Source organism: Giraffa tippelskirchi, chromosome 12 (assembly GCF_054371585.1).
Source record: "Giraffa tippelskirchi isolate mGirTip1 chromosome 12, T2T-mGirTip1v1.2.pri, whole genome shotgun sequence".
Taxonomy (NCBI): Eukaryota; Metazoa; Chordata; class Mammalia; order Artiodactyla; family Giraffidae; genus Giraffa; species Giraffa tippelskirchi.
Window position 1 is genome coordinate 82540433 of NC_137286.1, and position 14601 is coordinate 82555033.

Genomic DNA, 14601 nt, shown 5'->3' on the forward strand with positions numbered 1-14601 from the left:
ATCTGTTCAACCACATGTGATAAATTCCATCTATTTTGAAACCATCCTCTCTGCCACATCTGGGTGTGAGCCCAGGTGTAGAGAACTAGCCAAAGCAAGTCGATCAAGTTAATTTTTCCCTCTGTGTTGTCATCTTCTTTGGAAGCAATCTATTTCCTCTACACACACACACACACACACACACACACACACACACACACACACACACAGACACCCCTCTGCCCTTGCTCCCCCATCTCATCTCGATCCCTTCCTCCTTCAGTCCTCCCTACCCTCCTCTCACAACCCGCCTGACTCATCTCTAATCCCCTTTTCCTCCTCACTCCTCCCACATCACTCCTCTTCCCTCAAGCTCTTTCATCCCACTCCCCTCCCCCCAAAATGAGTCATGGTAAACAGAAAGCTCTGGCTTTCCGTGCAAATAAACAGGAAGAAACATTCATCAGGAAAAAAAAAAGGCAGGCTCTCTTCTTAATGCAGGGTTTAAACCTTCCAAAAGCTTAATGAAAATTTGGCACACATGGTGCATGAAGCATGCATCTCTGCATTGTAAATCTGCCATCAGTCACAGATAGAATGATTTTGGCTCTTTGCCTTCCTAAAAGAAGACAAAATGTTTGCAGTCATTATTGGCATTACTGTCTAACAGGAGAAAGGAAGACTCTAATTATGAGTAGACAAATCACGAGCAAGGTTCATTTCATTGCCGTCCTGGCAGAACAATGCATTGGGGAAAATTAATGATGACGAGGGATGGATAAAAGAGAAATACCTTTCATTTGCTGAGTGTCCTCAGCTACTGCTTCAATGTAGCCACCCTAGATTATAGAATTCCTGGCTGGTTAATGTCCCCAAGCTCTCCCTGTCCAAGTGTCCCCCTGTTCTACCACGAGGGCTGCCCTGCTCTCTCTGTTGAGAGGCACTTAAAAATGTTCTGTGCAAATTGAGGAATACTGAAAATACTCTTTGGAAAAGTTCATGCTTTATAGGAACCTAATACCAAAACCAGACAAAGGTACCAGCAAAAAGGAAAATTACAGGCCAATATCATCAATGAACATAGATGCAAAAATCCTCAACAGAATTCTAGCAAACAGAATCCAACAGCACAGTAAAAGGATCATACAGCATGATCAAGTGGGATTTATCCCAGGGATGCAAACATTCTTCAGTATACACAGATCAATCAATGTGATATACCATATCAACAAACTGAAAAATCTATATGATCTCTCAACAGATACAGAAAAAGATTTTAACAAAATTCCATACCTGTTCATGATAAAAAAAAAAACTCTCCAAAAACCTACCTCAACATAATAAAGGCTACATATGACAAACCCGTAGCAAACATTATTCTCAACAGTGAAAAACAGAAGGAATCTCTTTGTCAAGAGTGGCCATACCTTCGTCTCTTGGTTTGGTAAATTTCCCTTTCCATGTATCAGGTTTTCTCAAAACAGGCTTAAAAAACAGGCATGTCAACATGGGTGAGTCAGCATCTTCCCAAAGTAAACAAAAGGAGCCTTACAGTTCAGGATCTCAGGCAGGAAGGATGAAGGAGCAGGCGTCATCGGGGAGAGGCGTGGGGCTGCAAGCCAGACATCCTGCCGTGGCCATCACCAAGCATTTGCTTTTCAGGGAAGTGGTGCCTGGTTTTGTCTTTATGTCCTGGTTTTCACTGTCCTTGAAGTAAAAGGAACGACTGAGTATGTGGTACCCAGCCAGAGACAGCCCCTTCTCCCCATCCCTCATGTGGCTGGTGGTAAAGGACCCTGTGGGGACCCCCAGAACAGCCAGAACCCCGTTTCTCAGCTTCTCTAACTCCAGATCTAACTTCCAGCCTCTCTGAAGCCCCACCCTACCACCACCTGGACCCATTCCTACTCCCCACAGTGGAGAGCTGGGAATTAGGAGGGATTGGAGAGGAGAGAGGCAGAATGAGGATGTAAACAAGGGGCACCCCCCTGGCTTCAACCAGAGGAAGGGCCCAAGGAAGGAAAAAAGGGTGATAAGAGGTAGGCATTCCGCCCAACAGCCTGCCCATTTAAACCCTAAACACTTTCTAGTCAATGGACAGTTAGTGCGCCGATAGCCAGTACTGCCTCTTAGGGCCAGGAAGGGCCCAGCATTCCCGTGGTCTGTGAGCCATATTATAAATCTGGAACTTTCCAGATTGATCAGGAAGATAAACATACAACTAACTGCTGCTTATTCATTTGTGGATTAACCAGAACACCCACCTACTCTCTTCTGAAACACTTCAGTATCCTTTTTTTGAAAACCCAAATGACCACTGATAATGTCTGCTGGGCTTCCTAGGTGGCTCAGTGGGTAAAGAATCCACCTACAATGCAGGAGATGCGGGTTTGATCCCCGGGTTGGGAAGATCCCCTGGAGGAGGGCATGACAACCTACTCCAATATTCTTGCCTGGAGAATCCCATGGACGGAGAAGCCTGGCGGACTGCAGGCCATGGGGTTACAAGAGTCAGACACGACGGAAGCGACCGAGCACATGCACACACACACACACAGTGTCTGCTATGATCGGTTTGGTTTGGTGGGGAGCAGATAGGAGGGGAACTTGCCCAAGGTCACCCGTGACCCACATCTTGCCCCCCACCCCAGTTGCTTCAGCCTGGCCTCACTCTGGCTAAAAGAAGCCTTTAGCCTAATGATAGGGTTCATCCATCTGCATTCCAGTTGCTATGGATAATTAGCCATGACTGTTTATTTACATAACTTCTATTTGCCTGGGGACCCATAAGCTTATTTATTCCAATAAGCAGACACCGTAACACCTGTGTAAATGGGGGGAAAAAATGCATGACATTTTTACTGAAACAGACAAGAATTTTTTTTCTTAATAAACTTACATATGACAGTAATAGATTCTCATCAATATTGGACATAGTGTCTCAGAACTGTCTGCTATTTGGAAAATAATAAAAAGCTAATTAATTGACAACTCCAAGGACCAGGTAAACTTCACCAGCTTCACCGGCTTGAGAGTAGCTACAATTTTTGTTCAAAGAACAGTGGGGCATCAGGCAGTGGAGGGAAAGCAGTTGCCTCCAATCAAGCATGATTTTGAATAACCAATATTGATTTAATGAGGTTTTACTCTATATCAGCATTTCAGCCAGCGCTATTATAGCCGACAATGTTCCAAGGTCAAGCCCAGAGGTTTTCCCCCTCACCTGAGGTGGAAAATAATAAAATCCATTTTCCCCTGGGGGGAAAAAGTACCTATAAATCACAGTTTCCACGCCTCACGTGGCTTCCTCAAATGGCTCCGCTCCCCAGCGTGTCTATCTGTCAGTCCTGCAGCTGCCTCAAGGAGACTCCATCAGGCTCCGGGGAGGAAGGAGCAGGAGGAAAGTGACAACTTGGGCATCAGGCTGACAGCCGAGCAGGGCTGTGTTGCAGAGAGGCTGGGACTTCAGGGAAAGAGTCTCTTGGCATCTCACGGTTGCTTTTTCTCCCCTGTAAGTGAAATGAGCCCAAGCCATAATAGTCATTCAGCCTAAAAATGAAAAGGGAGCAGCCTCAGAAGACAAAGGTTACTGGCTAGATGACATCGCTCTTTATTTTCATAAATCAGGTCCGTCAGCTACTGTCCCACCACGGTGAACTACTGTGTGTTCCCTTACACCTCAATTAATGCAAATATGTAGCCTATTATTACAAACTGGTGGTCTTGTCGCATAGACTGTAAGCCACCCATTGAAATCAGGGTCATTCTACTCGAGTTGAATTCACACTTTTCTGTGCAATGATGAGATAACGTGAGGGACTCTGAGCCCTAAGACAAAAAGGGAGAGACTTGGGGTTATTGCCAAGTCCCCTCCACAATGGACTCAGATCCTGCCTGAGCCGTGCAGAGTACAAGAGTCTTGCACCCGCGGAGACAAGTGGTACAGAGTTGCTGCGTCAGGATCTTGCGGGCTTGCGCACGCTGTCGGCCTATGTCAGTTCTGGAAAGCTGCTCCTTGACGGCTGTACATCCTGAAGCCCCTAGAGGGCGCCACAGGGACGCTCTGGGCGCCGCCCTCTCGGCGAACGGACGAGAAGCCAGTTGTCCAGGGAGCGCCGGGAGAGAACGTGCTCAGGGAGAGACGGTCCACCAGGGCTCTGCGGAGCCAGGGTGCCTGGTGCTGACACCAAGCGTGAAGATGAGAAAAGTCAGCCAAGCCCTGCAGTGAGCTAGTCCTCCTACCGGTTCTAGCCAGCAAAAAGGTTGTCCAACGATTGCAGTGACAGGATGGCTACTGTCATGGCCTCAAAAGAATGGTTTCCTCACTTTTCCTGGTATATTGATGATTTTATCCACGTGTACAATGATGTGGGCATTTTTGTGAATTGTCCTAGATCATCTACTTTTATATCTATTTTATCCGCAGATGGGCAGCATCGTGGAGAACAGGTATTTCAGGGCCATAAATCCTAGAATATATCCAATACATTATCTAACAAACAATTGCTGTTTCTTGGCCCTAATGCATCCAGACCACCTGACCTGCCTCCTCAGAAATCTGTACGCAGGTCAGGAAGCAACAGTTAGAACTGGACATGGAACAACAGACTGGTTCCAAATAGGAAAAGGAGTACGTCAAGGCTGTATATTGTCACCCTGCTTATTTAACCTATATGCAGAGTACATAATGAGAAACGCTGGGCTGGAAGAAGCACAAGCTGGAATCAAGATTGCTGGGAGAAATATCAATAACCTCAGATATACAGATGACACCACCCTAATGGCAGAAAGTGAAGAAGAACTAAAAAGCCTCTTGATGAAAGTGAGAGAGGAGAGTGAAGAAGTTGGCTTAAAGCTCTACATTCAGAATACAAAGATCATGGCATCTGGTCCCATCACTTCATGGCAAATAGATGGGGAAACAGTGGAAACAATGGCAGACTTTATTTTGGGGGGCTCCAAAATCACTGGAGATGGTGACTGCAGCCATGAAATTAAAAGACACTTACTCCTTGGAAGAAAAGTTATGACCAACCTAGACAGCATATTAAAAAGCAGAGACATTACCTTGCCAACAAAGATCTGTCTAGTCAAGGCTATGGTTTTTCCAGTAGTCATGTATGGATGTGAGAGTTGGACTATAAAGAAAGCTGAGAGTCAAAAAATTGATGCTTTTGAACTGTGGTGCTGGAGAAGACTCTTGAGAGTCCCTTGGACTGCAAGGAGATCAAACCAGTCCATCCTAAAGGAAATCAGTCCTGAGTGTTCATTGGAAGGACTGATGCTGAAGCTGAAACTTCAATACTTTGGCCACCTGATGGGAAGAGCTGACTCATTTGAAAAGACCCTGATGCTGGGAAAGATTGAAGGCGAGAGGAGAAGGGGACGACAGAGGACGAGGTGGTTGGATGGCATCACTGACTCAATAGACATCAGTTTGAGTAAACTCCGGGAGTTGGTGATGGACAGGGAGGCCTGGTGTACTGCAGTCCATGAGGTTGCAAAGAGTTGGACATGACTGAGCGACTGAACTGAACTGAACTGAGATGAATGCATCCTTGTCCTTCTCTCCACTAAACCATTCATTCCCAACCATCTCATTCTCAGCCATCACCTTGCCACCCACTAAACACCTACTAGGGGCTAGAGCTAGAGTTACAGCTGATTTACTAGGATTTTCTGAGCTCAAGGGATTTACCATCCCAACCCTCCCTCTATATTCCCTTTCACTCAGTATGTGCAGAGAAGGTAATGGGAAATAAAATTTCAGAAAATATTTGGGGCCCAGATAGAGAAAAGCATTAAATTCCACGCCAAAGGATTTTAGATTTCATCCCTTTGGCAATGGGAAGCAATGAAGAATTTTAAGCAGGAGATTTAGATTCAGCTTCGAGTTTTCTTAAGCCTTGAAGGATTAAAAAAATATTCACCTTTCTTAATAATGCAATTAAAACACTGAAATGGCATTTTAACCTATTGAATTGCCAACGTTGTTTTACAAAACAACAAGTAGTGTGGCCAAGGATTCCTTAAAATTAATGATAGTATCCCTTACTGATAGGAGTTAAAAACTGGCACATTCCTTGAGATTTAATTAGGTGTGTATTAACCTCAAGGAATTTGCCAATTTTTAACTCCTGTATATGTATATACATTATATATATATATGCTATGTATATACATATATATATACACATATACATTATACATATATATACATGTGTATATGTATATGTATGATATGTGTATATGTTTATATACATATGTATGTGTATATGTATGCATGTGTGTATATGTGTATACATATAGAGAGAGATGTATATACACACATATATATGATATATACATATGATGCACAAAATGTTCTATCCCCTTTGACCTGAAAATACTTCTAATTCAAGGAAGAAATGATAGAAGTCTAACTAAAGTTGGAACAGAGAGGTAATGAAGGAAAAAAGAGAAAACCAAAAAAGAGATAGAAGCCATAAAACCTGGTAACCAATTATATTCGTAATGATAAATAATTAGGAAAGTGATTCCACGGGTTCCAGTCTGAACAACTAAATCTGTGTAAACACTTGTAAATTACAATTAGAGTAGTCTTTCTGGATAAATTACAGGAGGTCAATTTATAGTTAACTGTCGAGGGACTTCCCTGGTGGTCCAGAGGCTAAGATTCCAAGCTCCCAATGCAAGGGGCCCTGATTCAGACCCTGGTCAGGGAACTAGATCCCACAAGCCACAACTAAGAGTCTGCATGCCACAACTTAGACCCAGGGCAGCAGAATAAATAACTCAATGAATATTTTAAAAACAATAAAGTTAACTGTTGAATATTTGAGAGCACAGAGTACAAGGGGAAATATCTGCAGGACACCCAGAGGAGAAGCCTCATTGAACGTAAAGATTGCAGGAGAGAGTTCAGAAAGTATTTGTGATATTTAAGAAGACTGTTGAGTGGTGAAAACAGAAACCACACCACAAAAGACTGAAGAATAGGTGGCAGGTAAGAAAGCCGAAATAGATCCTAGACCATAGAGTAGGGGACCTAGCTTAAAGGAGAATCGAATCACAGGAATAGTTTGCTTGAGTCTGAGAGTTTTTCAGTGGAAGTAGCTTGGGAAGAAGTCAAAGTTGGGAGAGAGCACCCAGTGGAAGGGGAGAAGGAGAAGGGAAATCATTTTATAGAGGTAGGGGTAGAGTTGCCAGATTTGGCGAAGAAAACAACACGATACTCAGTTAAACTTAAATTTCAGATAAACAGGCAATCATTTTTTAGCATAAGTATCGCTCGTGCAATACTTGAGACATACTTGTACTAAAAAATGTGTTCGCTATTTACCTGAAAGTTCAGTTCAACTGGGCATCCCATATTTTATCCGGCAACTCTAGGTTAGGAGGAGGACCAGGAGCCTGGGAGGAAGGGCAAGCCAGGAAGGGACGTGGGACATGTCTGTTCAATGTGGGAGAGGAGACACGGACCAGCGAAGAGAAAGGCATTTAAGAGGCGGACGTGAGGAGACTTGGGCTTCTGCTTCTCAGAGGCGGGGGTCAGGGCATCTGAGAAAGTGAGCAAGTCAGAGGAAGGACAGGGACCTGATGTAAAAGTGGGGATCTTCAACGGTGCTGGCTGGGAGAGGGGACCACCGAGAGGGCACACGGGCTCTGGAGCCGGGGCCTCTGAAATGCGCAGAGGGGGGTGGAGTGATGCTCAAGGCGTAGCCAGCATCAGAGCACAGAGCACCTCAAAGACCACTTCACCACGTCTACATTCCCCTTCACCGGACCGTGGAAGCCAAGTCAGTGAGAGGTGCTAAGGGCTTTTAAGCATCTCTGCCTACTTGTGGGGAGAGAATTAAAGGTGAGGAAGAGCGGAGGTTAGGATATCAGGGCTCAGACACTGTAGCACTTCAGGGAGGGGATGGGAGAAGAAATCTAGAGAGACAGATGGAGAGAAGGGGAGCTGAGGACAGGATAATCAGGCTTCGCCATTGATTGGATCGGGGGATTGATTAGGAAAAGAGAGGTAAAAGAAAGGCACTCAAGGTAGTTTACTAATTGCGGACATGAGCAAATGAGTAAGGAAACAACACTGAGATAAGGATTTCAAAATGAGACACAGGTTTCATTAGCAAAAAGGACACCCAGCCTTCCTCCCCACCTCCCTGGACCATGCGGGGAGGAGAGACGGCTTGCACCGTGCTCTCTGTTCGCTGAGAATCTCAACACTGAGAGTTTCACACTCACATCTGAACTCTCTGACAGTTCTATAGAACATCATTATCCCCATGTGGCAGGAGGACATTTGGAGTTATTAATCGGTTTTCTATTTTTTTTCCCTGATAGTTCACTTTTTTCACCTCTTCACTGCTCCCAGTTCAAGAGCTAGATCAGTCAATAGCCATCACCTTAGGGGGGCAGATAATACAAGGTAAGAGACAGAGGAAAAAGAAAGAAAGAAAGAATATTCTGGCATTCTGTTCTAAAAGTTCAATGTTCTTATAAGACTCAAAAGACCTTGCGCATAGGTTAAATGTTCAAGTGGAGGGAATTTTAGGAGCTGAGCTTTCTCTGGAGACTTGAAAAGCTTCTTTCTGGCTGGGGACAGGGAAGACAGCTAAAGAGATGCTTGGTAGCAGATTTTCCTGGGCCCCAGAGAGGAGGTCCTGCACCTACTGACCAGCGGAATCCCGCCCCCACCCCCAACCCCGGGAGATGGTAACAGCCCCAGAGAGAAATGTGTGAGTCAAGACAAAGGTACCTTAGCAGCATGACAGAGACTTTTATGCCCCAGTGTTGCTGGGAGCAGCAAAATCATTGCAAGAGACTCATGCGAAACATGGAAACTGATAAGTCTACCTGGAAAGAAGCAAGGGTCACTCAGGGCAGACTCAGTTTGATGGATGACCCAGATCTTGGTGGGGCAAAGAACACTGTCAGATTTTTGTGGTCAGGTGATAGCCAGAGTAAGAGGGGCTCTCCCCAAAGCTCTGATTATATATGAAAGAAGGGGGAGGGGGGAGAAAGAAAAGAAAGAAGGATCCCTACTTCAGCTGTGATTAAGTCACTGCCATCTCAACAGAATGGGGTCTTAGAATAGTTGACTCCCTTTTAGATAAAAGTTATATCGTTTTAAGGACTGTATCATAGGATATAGTCTTATCATAGTTAGAATGGAAAGTCATCACTGGAAATTTTTGAAAGTTATCTCCTTTGTCCAACCAAGTTATAAATGGAGGTTTATATCTACAGCTTAAGTGATGAGTCACTTCAGTCGTGTCCATCTCTTTGCGACCCCATGGACTGTAGTCCACCAGGCCCTTCTGTCCATGGGATTCTCCAGGCAAGGATACTGGAGCAGGTTGCCATGCCCTCCTCCAGGGGATCTTCCTGACCCAGGGATCCAATCCTGGTCTTTTATGTCTCCTGCATTGGCAGGTGGGTTCTTTACCGCTAGTACCACCTGGGAAGCCCATCTACAGCTTAGATTTTATAAATGCAAACACTCAGGTTGGGGAGTTGCTGCGTCTCCTCAAAGCTGAGGAAGGGGAGGAGCGAAGGCACAGCCAGCTGTGTCTGCCTCCAAAGCCCACCCCTCCCCACCACTGTGATTCACTATCCAGGGGGAGCAGTTCTCACCCTTTGCCACCTTTTTCGGAAGTACAAAAATGGGTTTCAATGGGGTTCCGTCCTGATAAATCCATTGTAAGTCAAAAACGTCAAGTCCAAAATGCACTTAATATACCCAGCTTATCAAACACCAGAGCTTAGCCCACCTGAAACATATACAGAACGCTTACATTAGCCTGTAGTTGCACCGCATCGTCTAACACAAAGGCTATTTAAAGCGTGGACTAGCCCATGTAATTTACCGAATACTGTATTGAAAACGAAAACCAGAACGGGTGTGTGGATCCAGATGATTGTAGCCATTGTTTACCCTCACAATCGTGGGGCTGACTGGGAGCTGCTGCCCGCATCACAAGAGAGGATGCACCATGTACCACGAGCCTAGGAAGAGATCAAGGTTCAAAATTCAAAGCATGGTTTCTATTAAAAGCATATCAGTTTTGCACCATCTGTTTTTAAATATTTATTTATTCAGCTGTGCTGGGTCTTCGTTGCTATGCGGGCTTCTCACTGTGGCGGCCTCTCCTGTTGCGGATCTTATGCTCTGGGTACTCGGGCTTCAGAAGTCGGGGCTCGAGGGTTCTAGAGCACAGCAATGGTTGTGGTGCACGGGTTTAGTTGCTCCACGGCATGTGGGACCTTCCCAGACCAGGGATGGAACCCGCGTCTCCAGCATTGGCAGGCGGATTCTTTACCATTGAGCCACCAGGGAAGCCCTGTACCATCTCAAAGTTGAAAAATCCCGAGTCGCACCATTGTCTGTCGGGAACTGTCTGCACTGACTCCAGATCAACCTAGTGAAATGATGGGAGTTGTCACTGCCAATGAGATCCCAAGAGCTAAGAAGCTTCCAAGTTAGGAACTTCCTCTGAACAGTCAGTTACTTGGATGCGGTGGCTGTCAGAATCACTAGACCAATGAATGCAGTAAAAACAACAATTTGCATTCTTAGAGCCCAAATAATGCCACCAGGAGTCAAACTGAGATTTTTATGCTGCCATTAAAGCAAAGTATCAGCCATTCCTCAGGGAAAGGGGAAACCGAGAGTTCAAAGGACACATTAGCAAGTTTCTCAATTAAATGCCTAGCAGTAATACGACTTTGTTCTAACACCCTCATACTCAGTCATTTAATTTTTCTTGGAAAAAGGAAAACAACCCTGGGAGGGGTGGGTGCGTGGAACCAAATGCCTGTCTAAGCAGACGGAACAAATGCTTTCTCGAAGAGGCTACCGAGCAGTAGGTCTGATTATGTCTATTTCTGAACAAGAAAATTGATCCATTAAGGGGAAAGGAGGTTTTCAGAGCAAGCACTGAGGAGAAAAACAAAAACCAAAAAGCTGCAGGCAGTGCTCCTGCTGGGAGTTAATGAAAGTTCTACAGAAGAAGTTAGATTCCGATTGGAAGCCACGAGGGCTGAGTTCACTTCCATCAAGCCAGAGCGAGGGAACGCGCTGGGGAAAGAAGGAACAAAAACGATTTTTCAAGAGTTTATAGAACTGATGTTTGAGCTTCTGGGGGAGGGGCGGGGCTGAGCTCTGCTATCCACGTGAGGAGTTTCTTCCTAAACCATCCGTCTTCAGAGGACAAGAGATGCCAGGTGTCTCAGCTGACCACGATGGGCACAGCATAGTACAACACAGAGGTGGCTCTTTCAGAGAACACTAGAGCATGAACCCAGGAGGTATTTATTCCGTATACATAGGACGAGTGATGAACACTTCCTTGAGCACACAGGGAAAGAAGCACGCGTGGTCACAGTGGACCACAAGACACAGAAAAAAGGGTAATTCTTTGATCGAACTGTAGACAGCCTAGGTTTCTTTATTTTCATCACTGCTGTTCATCAGCACCTATTGCAGAGTTAGCACCCAGTCTGAACTTATTCATGAATGAGTGGCCACAGAGACAATCATCAGACTGGGAGCCATCTCTGAAGGTCAGTTACTCTAAATTCTCATCCACCAATAATAAACTAGGTAGTGGCATTGTCCTGCAGATAAGCAGTCAGGATGATAAATCCCAGGAGAGAAAGATGGCTGAGATGCGTAGATGGCTGAGGGATCTAGACATCTGTCTCCCATGGGAAATCAGTGGGAATAAGATAAAAGTCTGTGTGAGTTTGAGTGTGCTCCTGCCTAGGTAGGGAAGAGAAGGGAACACGCATATAAGACCTATTACTTTAAGACCTCTGAGTGTGCCTTTCCCCGCTGGCCCAGCGGCAAAGAATCCGCCTGCAATGTAGGACACCAGGGACTGCAGGTTGGATCCCTGGGTCAGGAAGATCCCCTGGAGGAGGGCACAACAACCCACTCCAGTACTCTTGCCTGGAGAATCCCATGGACAGAGGAGCTTGGCCGACACAGTGGCATTAGCCTAAGTTTCTCTCCCAATTCTCCTAGTGGCCTTGTGATAATAAATCAATAAGACTAAGAGATCATCTAAAACCACCCCCTCCCTGGCCTCCAACTGTCAATTAATTTTTCTCTCTTTCTTCATTGGTGGTTCATACTCAGGGAAACATTTACTTTGCATATCTGAATTTGTCCCGCATCAGGATGATAAACCTGGGTTAACTTTTGAGATTCTCACCCACCGAGTCCTCTCCCCCTTCCTTACAATGGGCAGAGCTGAGTCCTGCCTTGGGAGGCTGGTTCATTTTGTCCTGGAAAGTTAATACGCGCTAAGCCTCAGAGAGTGGAAGGCGGTGTCCTGAACCCCGAATTAGATGAGGTCCCTGTCCTTGGGGAATTCACACACCCAGACCTCGGGTCCTGCAAAACGGTCAAGTTATAGGCCTGCCATCTGCTGCCACGGACCCACAGATTCCTTTCACTTTTCCAGAGAAAATGTGAAAGTCAGCACCAATCATCACACGGGACTTAGCCATTGCAAAGGTCGCAAGTTCACACCAGGGCATTTTCCCCTTTGAAATGCCTTTGTGGGAACAGACTCCCTAGAACTGGGGAGAGGACCGCCTTCACTGCGTGCTATTGAGGGCCGGGTCTGAACGTGTCACCCACGCCCGCCCACCCCCTGCCTCCGCTCGACTGTCTGACTTGGACTCAACAGTTTGAAGTACCATATGGCAAAGGTTGAGGTCAGACGGATAAAAACGTCTCATTGCGCTGAAGCATGGTTAACAAACACGTGAATGCAAATTGGAACACAATGTAAAACTGTGGCAAACCAGGCTGAAAAGAGACTTTAGTTAGGGCAGGAAATCTGTTTCACAGCTCCACCCCCGCCCTTACACTTCATTACAGGTATTGTGGGGAAGAAAAGGGGGTTTTGTGTCCTCTCTTGGCAATCTGCACCCTGCTTTTTGGCCAGATTTCTAATGACTTTTCAATGGTGACTTAAGAGGGTCCAGGCCCGCAAAGTTGGAGTTCAGCTCGGCTCCGTTCTTTCTCTCTGTTTGCCTCCCTCCACTGAGCTGTGCACACACACAGCTCCAGTCAGCAGGACTCTAGTTTCAGCAACTTTTCTCCGAGCCTGTCTTCACGGCTCCCTCTCCAGGTTACCATGCTCTCTGAGGTCACTGGATCACTCTAGCATCAAGAGAAACCCCTCCAAGGGGCAGTGGTTTAGACTCGAACTGGATCCGGGGCACTTTGTAAAACTTCATTGGTGGTGTGGCCACCCCAACCAGCAAAAATGGAACTCCCTGTAACCCCAGGCAGGGATTTGAACTGAAAACCAACTTTGTCTCTCAAGCCAGCAGCCCTCAATACACACACACACACACACACACACACACACACACACACACAGTGCAGTAGACCCTGCTGAAATGTCCGGAATGCCTCAGCCCTCTCGTCTGAGGCCCAGAGTGGGAAACCTTGGAAGGAGGTCTGAGAGGGACCTAGGAGAGATGGGGGCTTGGGCAGCAGAGCCCAGAGGATATGCTGGGACCACGTGCACTGCTCGCTCGGAAGCTCGCTCAGAAATCTCTTCCTGGGGATCTCCCTGGTGATCCAGTCAGTGAGAATCCGCCTGCCAGTGCAGAGGACACGGGTTCGATCCCTGGTCCGGGAGGATCCTACATGCTCTGGGGCAGCGGAGCCCATGTGCCGCAACCATTGAGGCTGTGCTCCAGAGCCTGCAAACCACAACTACTGAGCTCACGGGCTGCAACTCCTTACCCTGCCTTCCTAGAGCCTGTGCCCTGCAACAGGAGAAGCCACTGCGGTGAGAAGCCCGCGCCCCACCAGTAGGGAGTAGCCCCTGCTCGCCGCACCTAGAAAAAGTCCACGCACAGAACTGAAGACCCAGTTCAGCCAAAAACAAAAAAAATAAATGAAATTTTTAAAAGGGAAAATAAAAGAAATGTCTGCCTGGACCAGATACTCGCTCCATCCCCATCCTTCAGCACTGAGCCAGCAGCAGGGCTACCTCCAGCCTATAAGAGACTCGTGTGCAAATGAGAGAACCCGTGGCACCCCCACGCCCGTCCGGGGTAATCTCACAGCACACCAGGGTGTACCGCTTGGCAAACAGCACAAACTAGACTCCAGCCCCACATGCCCCCGTGGGCTCCACCCACCACAGGACTCCTCTGTAACCACAAAGACTCTTCTCTCTTCTCGGCCACTTCCTTCTCTCCTCAATCAGACCTTCTTCCTCACGCCCAATAGCCTGTTCCCCACCCCATTCAACTGCGCCATCCAGATCAGCCCTGGACTCTTTCTGCTCCTGGTTTTCTGAGGCTGAAATGAAGATCACAGTGCATCATTAATACCTTTCTCTTCATTGGCCCATCAGGCTAACCTGGCTACTGGGTCCTGATAGGAAGCCCATGGTCGGTATCGCGTTCCATAAAATGTCTGAAAAAGGGAATTTAACCCTTGGTTTCTCCACCCCAAAATAGGAAAGATAAAAATCACCATCTTCATTGTCTTTCTCTTCTGGAAATGTCACCTCGGCACCTGTCATTTTTTCCCTCTGAGCACGCACATCCTGACACCCACCTGTGACAGTTCTTGCCCCTAGG